Consider the following 8,333-nt stretch of genomic DNA (forward strand, 5'->3'; position numbering starts at 1 on the left):
TAACGGCACTTCGCCAGAAAGTTAGAAAAGAAGCAACTTGGACGCCCGCACGCCCGCATGACATCATAGGTGTCCTGCTACCGGGGAATAAAGGACACCTGCTCAGCCAATCAGAAGACGTTCCGTCTGCTCACTGGGTGATAATAAAGGCCCTATGTTATGTCATAGTAGAGTAGTACTGGCAATTAACCTTTCAATGACTATTACAGCATGTTTCAGATGGTATGGCGTGCATTATGGGGCTAAGCACCATTGATGTATCTCTCTCTCTCTCTCTCTCTTTCTCTCTCTCTCTCAAATCTTAAAAATTCTTTCAGACTGGAACCAACTTTGCATCCCTCGGCACTGACACTGAGAAGGTTTCAAGGACCCCACTACTAGGAGGCGAGAGTTTGACATGGCATTGTCATCACTGCCATGGATGACAACGTAACCATTCCTGTTGCTGATTGCCTGACTTGCGCAGTGACAAGCTTTTCATGCTCTACTGGGTGTGTAACTTGGCATATCCACCACAGTTTAACTCTGTTTTTGCCTCTTTTGAATATGTGTACGATATAACCATCTCAACCAACACGTGGGCCAAGGTACTGGAACATTTCTCACTTCAAGTTGCTCTGTAGTCACTGGACATTTTTTTAAACATCTACGCAGTCACCACCACTCCACACCATGTGCATTTTAATTACTTCTGATTCCACTGACATGCAGACTACATCCTATGCAATTTCAGGTAATTTACCTGGTACTGGAGAAACAGCATTGTATGCCATTCTAAGTGATACTTGCCTCGTTGTTTTGCAAAAATGTACTGTTCTTTGAATATAACTTAAAGTAAGATCATGTTGACTCTGAGGTTTTCTCCGGTTGTCAAGCACAACCTTAACGTTTTGTAAGTAAGTAATAGTCACAGGATATGCATGCATTTATAATTTGAATTTTCGTTGAAAACGGCTCACCAAGCATAAAATGTTACCTCTGCTTTTGATTTTTCTTTTTTTTTTAAATGTCCCTTAATACCAGCCTGTCTTTTTGTTGTGTCCACACAACTTTACCATCATCAGTGTTGGGAAGGAACAGATTGCTGTAAGTTACTGTATCCCCATCCTTTCAGATCAGTGCTTTAAAGCCTTTTGAAATTAAATTGTTAATAAACTTTGTGAAAACAAACTCAAATCTTGGTTATTGGTTATGATTGATATAGCTTTGAAACTGTTAATTTGAAGTGAAGTAATTGCAGTGTCCATCTAACCAAGCAAATCGGTTAAAATTTTAACCAATATCTGTGTCGGACACATATTAATCGAACAAATTGGTCAAAACAACCATTGGGGGATTGGTACATTTTTGACTTATAAAGATTGGTTAAACATAACCAATCTATTGGTCAAAACAACCGATATGGAATTGGTTAGTTTTTTAACCGATCTAGATTGGTTGAAATTTTAACTAAAGTCTAATCGGTTATTTTGACTAATATTTCTCTCGGACACATATTAATCGAACAGATCGGTTAAAAACTACTAATTTTTTGTTTATTTTAACCAATCTTTTTTAAGAGTGTACCTTCAATATAGGCCTTAAGTGCAGAAAGGAATCCTGGTTTGTGTTCATAGTGCTGCCCTTTGGAGAAATTTGAGGTGGCCCTCGAATGAAAATGCCTCCCCACCCCTGCTTTATTCCATGCGACACAACGTGGAAATGCAACAAAATGTTGCTGAAGGGGTATTGATTATTTAGTTTTTGTTTGTTTTGTTTTGACAGAAACAGTTCAATATTTTGAAAAGCAAAATGTGTTCAATATGTTTGCATCTCTCTGTGCATCCAGCACTATTGTCAACTGTCTTAAGTTTGTCATTTTGAAGAATGCCGTAGAGCGTGAGAGGAAAATGTACTAAGAGTAAAACGGAATAGTGCAAAGTGCACAAAAGCAAAAACTGCTGTAGAATTTGTTGATACTGTAAAAGGCAGCTGCTGGTACCAAAATGGATGTACAAAGCAAAGCCATTGAATCATTTACAGCAAACATATTTCAAGTCAACTGTTATGAGTGGAGTCATGCCTTCAGGTCATGAGATGAACAGCGCCCTCTCAAAACCGAGTGTTAAAATGAAATACGCACACATAAACAAATAAAGACTAGGCTATACAAGCAAGTGTTTTGTAGATTTGGTGAAATAATGAAAAAAAGAAATGAAAAGCATCTATCATTTTTCATGACATATCAAATGCTTTACAGTACATCTTCATTTACTGTCAGCAGGTCCCATCAAGTATTTATGCCAACAATGCAGAGAGTATCTATTTTTCATTTTATTTCATTTCTCCTTGCTTTTAAAACATTCTTCTACTGGAAACATTCCTCTCTGCTCTCTCTCTCTCCCTACGCGCTGGGTCAGAATGGTCCGCTGCACTTCTTGTGCTGGGCAGATCAGGCCATCTATCTTTGGACAGACCGATTTGCCACTGCTATCTCCCCAGCTCCTTTCCTCAATTACAGCAGATAAAGAGAGATGAACACGATTGCACTGCCCTAACATAAATAGACAGGAGTCCGGACAGTCCTCTCTCTCTCTCTCTCTCTCTCTCTCTCTCTCTCTCTCTCTCTCTCTCTCTCTCTCTCTCTCTCTCTCCAGTCCACACATCTGTGGAAACAAGGGAGGCAGGGACATTTTCAGCAGCATGTTTGAGAACTTGAAAAGCCCCCACGGAAGTCTAAAAGGAAAGCTGCTAACATCTTCCCGGTGTGGAACTCCTTGCTCATGAGTTCTGAGCGGCACATGTTTGTTCAGCGGAGCACGCACAGGACTCTGGTGGGGTGAAAAAAAGGCTAGGCTACTGTAACTAGGGAACGGTGTAGTAGCAGAGCTTTGGAACTGTGCCACAGGCAGTGCCCCAGTCTTTATTCTCTTCACAACTCCAGCCACTGGAATGGATTGTACGTGTGTGTGTGTGTGAGTGTGTGTGTGTGTGTGTGTGTGTGTGTGTGTGTGTGAGTGTGAGAGCAAGAGAAAGTGTTAAGTTTTGTGTGTGTGTGTGTGAGTGAGAGAGATAATGTTTTAGTGTGTGTTTCGTATGATGGCGCATCTCTCTCTCTCTCTCTGTGCGTGCACGGGTGTGTGTGTGTGTGTGTGTGTGTGTGTGTGTGTGTGTGTGTGTGTGTGTGTGTGTGTGTGTGTATGCATACAGGGCTTCAGGTCACTGCACACTCCTCATAATGAACATTACTCAGCTCCTGTGAATCAGTGTAGGCCCTCAATGCTGTATCAGTGCAAAGCATGGCCATTGTACTTGCTTTTGGGGTCGTTCCAGGCCATTGTATTGAAGAGAAAAATACACTTGGACCACTAGAGCATGGCAACGCCACTCTGAGTGTGTGTGTTTGTGTGTATGTCTGTGTGTGTGTGTGTGTGTCTGTGTGTGTTTGTGTGTATGTCTGTGTGTGTGTGTGTGTGTCTGTGTGTGTTGCCATGCGTGGTAAAGTCTGGCTGTTTATTTTTTTGTTTCCTTCATGTCCTCCATGTTTGTGCCTGCAGCTCCAACATGACTAAACTAAACAACATCTGCTGAAGTCGTGAAGCGCAGGAACGAGGGGGCGCGGAGGAGAGGCAGCAACAACAGAGTGACCCAGAGCCAGGAGACGGAGGAAGGAAAAGGAGAGAGAGAGAGTGTGTGTGTGTGTGTGTGTGTGTGTGTGTGTGTGTGTGTGTGTGTGTGTGTGTGTGTGTGTGTGTGTGTGTGTGCGTGCATATGCATGCATTCAAGATTTCCATGCCCACCACTACTTCCATGGTCCAGGTTTCCTACCTGCTCCAAGCCCAGCAAGCCCCATAAACTTCACCCCGGCTCTGGGGGTGTGATGCCCCCACATACCCTGTGCTCCTCCACCTCGACCTGGGCATACGAGCCAAAACAGCCAGCCAGGTAACCAACCACCCACACGCACATAAATATGCATCGGTGGTGTGAGCTCACACACTGACGCGCACACACACACACACACACACACACACACACACACACACACACACACACACACTCACACACACACACGTACGCACGCACAAACACACAGATGCATGCGTGCGCGCGCGCGTACACACACACACACACACTGTGGCTCACAGCTCACAGCTGCTTGCCTCACACACACACCTGCAATACCCATCTTGTAGCGAAAGCCCCTGAAATACGTATACGTATGCTGAGTGAGCAATGCAAGGCAGAGGGATTCACTTGACACTGGGGTTCCGATACGGCCCTCGTGATTCCTGCTCATTCAAAAGCAACTCCTGGTGCTTTTATTTACAGCCCACACGTCACGGGATAAGCCTTGAAATACTAAAAGCTGTTACTTTCTCCAGGGCAGAAAGCAAGAAATCACTGTATGTCAGAAACCATCAAAATGTTTCAAGGTTATTATAGCCATGCTAAAAATGTTTTTTTTTTATGCACCCACCTGTCCCATGATTTTAAGAACCATGCCTGTTTAAGTTGCACTCACAAATCAGGGTAAGGATAGTGTCATGGTAGGTTGTGAAAGTATGCAAATGGGAATTTAAATGGCCCAACTTTAGTCAAGACCCAATGTCACTATTGTATGTTACATCTACAGGGAGTTAATGTAAATGCACCTGACTTATGCTAATTCAGTGTTTCTTTGCAGACAGAATCATTCAGGGTAATACATTCACATATTAATTTTTATGATGCCAACAATCTAATCCAATATTTTGCCCATGATATTAATGACTATCCTACACTTGCTGCCATGGTCCTAATCTGCCATCTGAAGCGCTACAGGCCTTCTTTCAAGAATCCAAACATCATGCAAAATAGCTTATTGTATTGTCACCACCAAAATGTGGAACTTCCGCCTTCTACATGAGACATTCTGGTGTTCTCATTTTGGACACTGTAGAATGTTGCCTTAAAGGCCTTCCCTTCAGGTCCACAATTATAAGTGATGTTCAAGTCTGCTGTGATTTTGATGTAGTGCCTGCATTCATATTTTTGCTGTGTAAGTTGTGGTTATAAAATGACCTTTAAAATAATTAAGGGCGCTTTAACTTCTTGTAACGATTGCAAAAATGACCTTGGGAGGATAGCAAAATATAAATGAATCCTGTTGAACCCTTGAAACAGTTGATAGCTTGGTGGTCATTATGTACTCTGTAAAGATTAATTGTTGCCACCATTTTGTATCACATGCAAAACCAACAGTGTTTCTAGTAGGCCTACGATATAATATCAATATATAATAATTAATCACAAAAATATCAGTTGATATCAATCATTTGTATTCCCACAAAGACACACATTTAAACGTCTTAAAAGCATCCAGATATATTAGGAAGATATGAAGCAAAATCTCATGTGACTTAAAAAAAACATTTTTTTTTTTTTACTTTTGACAACAAAATGAATGTGGTATGCTTTAAGTGGGCTAATTATTCTCTGTGAGAGCTGTTGCTATAACAGGACTGTTATGTACCTAGAGATTAGTATTGGGCAATGATGCTGGTTTAACAACTGACACGACACAACATAACTTCTGAGGAGCTGCTGACACCTAATGGACAACCACAGTACTACAAAAAATACAAATGCTGTTGTTGATTCTCCATTTAGTAGGCTAGGCCCTACCTTAGCATCTTTATCTAATCTACAGGTTTTATGGAATCAGATCAAATGTCTTATCAAGTCTTTTGATGTATATGAGGCAGATACTCAGTAACATTTCAGACGGTCTTATGGGTCATTCCACGTGAAATCAGACACTTTAGGACCCCTCCAACACAGATTTCAATCATACTTGCTGTGCCTGTTTAGTAGCAAGGTAGCACCCCAGAACTGTGTTTGTGTGAATCTGACACCAATATTAAGGGAGAAACAGACTAGCAAAGGTTTACATATGAGGGTAGGACACTATGCATTAAGCCTTGATTATATCAGTGAGTTTAAGTCATAAAAGGATGTCTGAGGTGTTGTTTGAAAGCTCTTGTCTGGCTCTACAAATTACACACACAGCATGGAATACAACAATCTTCAGACTATGAAATGATACATTGAAAAATAAAAAAAATGAATATCCAAAAACGTTTTAAAATGGCCGGTTTCTTGTCTTCCATTGTCAAAGTACACAGTGGAAGGTAGGCCATTTTAAGCATTGAGAAGGCAGGGTTGAAAGAATAAGATCAGTAAAGGAATTTTCTAAATGTTCGAGTATCAAAGGGTATGTTGTAGCTGTGTATATGATGGCAACTAGTGGCTAGCATGTGGAGAGGTGAAACTGAACTTCCGCATCCTCATGGACCATCTCCATCCTTCACATATTCCGATAGACATGCTGTCATGTGATATTACTATGGTATTACCATATTATTACTAGGTGATTTGTATGATGCCATATTTTTAAATGTATGATAATTTATATTCTGAGGGTTGTTGTATTCAATGCTGTTTATGTAATTTGTAGAGCCAGAAAAGAGCTTTCAAATAACTTTTGAAATCTTTTTGTGACTTACACTGACTGATATAAACAAGGCTGAATGCATAGTGTCCTTAGCCTCGCGAGACCATCCACGTACTTCCGGCCAAGGATACGAAATGAAATGGTAGTATTATGGGATGGTCAGGACCAGGCTATAGTGTCCTACCCTCATATGTAAACCTTCGCTAGTCTGTTTTTCCCTTAATATTGGTGTCAGATTCACAGAAATGCAGTTCTGGGGTGCTACCTTGCTACTTAATAGGCACAGCAAGTATGATTGAAATCTGTGTAGGTTGGGTCCCAAAGTGTCTGATTTCATGTGAAATGACCCTTATTTGTTTAGGGCCTAGACTGGCCTGTCTGGGGTACCGAAGAATGATCCAGGATCCATGGAACCACCAGAGGTATAGTAAGTGTAAGAATAAAGAATAAATGTGTGATGTAAGTACAACACTGTACACATTATGGAATAGTTGTTACACAAGTTATTACACTGCACCTAATGAGCCTAAATAGGAATTTACTTTTATTTTACTCTTCTTCTACTAACAGTAAGTGGGTGGTTGACGTTTAAGGCCGTAACATACTTAAAGGAGGAAACATATTTCAATTCCTGAAAAAACGGGTGGAAAAATTGGGGGAAAAAATAGAAAAAAAGGGGATGTCAGTGGTCCGTGGAATTTCGCCTAATTTTTTGCCATTTTTGGGAAAATGTGTCCTGTGGCGTGACATCATTAGTGTGACATTTCTGTAAGATACAATAAAATGATTAATATTCTGCACAAACATACCCCCAATGTTCTTTCTGCTATTGTTCCTTTAACCCCCTACCCACACACACACTACTACCCACCCGCACGCCCACCCACAGACGCCTATGCATTGTACAGGCAGACAACTGGGATTTCACAGCATGGTTTCACTGTATTACTTGTAATAATTGTGTGAATGTGACAAATATCCTGGTATCCTTATATCCTTGCATGATGCATGGAAAATAAGTAAGGATTGAGTAACACAATGCCTAAGCATGTCACACCACAGGACATGAAGTCACACCACAGGAAATTCACTGCATTGTGGCCATTTTAATCCTTTTGTAGGCCTATTCGGGACTGACCTCCGAGCTCATGCTCACTAGATAATGATATTGTGTTTAACCTTAATATGTGTTTTCACTCATAAAAAACTTTTTTTCCTTCCATAAGAGCAGTCACACCACGGGACACCATAAATGAATCTAAGCATTGTGTGACAGAAACATTAGACATATTGGTTAATAGTCACCTTAAACTTCCACACCACTCTCCAATAACTGAGGTACTGGTTTGGAGCCTGTCTTTAAGACCCTTAAGTTTGTCTGGCCCACTGTCGGCCCAATTGTTTTTTTACCGCAGTCTGACAGTTGGCCCAATAAAGGCCGTATTACCGTATGCCGACAGTTATTTTCAGTGTCGGCTCAGTGTTGGCTCAGTTACTGCATGAGACTGACAGTTATTTTCAGTGTCGGCCGAGTGTTGGCTCTGTTACTGCATGAAGTGACAAAATCAGCCAAAATAGGGCCGACTGTGCTTGCTACCTGGGTTGTGGTTGGCCTTGCAGCTGCCCGTCCACAAACCTGACTTCCATGTCACCCCGCAGGACGCAATTTGTGTTACGAAATTGAACTTGTAATTAATATTACTGTATTGAGTTTTTTTCACATTCATGTTTTTTAATATAAGGTCAATATTTATGCAATCATGCCAAATGCTTTATAAATGATTCAAAATATTGTTGGTTTATTTTAGCTGTATATATTCCAGGTTGCATTAATGTTACAGTCACACCACAGGACATT

Source organism: Engraulis encrasicolus, chromosome 9 (genome assembly GCF_034702125.1).
Source record: "Engraulis encrasicolus isolate BLACKSEA-1 chromosome 9, IST_EnEncr_1.0, whole genome shotgun sequence".
Classification (NCBI taxonomy): domain Eukaryota; kingdom Metazoa; phylum Chordata; class Actinopteri; order Clupeiformes; family Engraulidae; genus Engraulis; species Engraulis encrasicolus.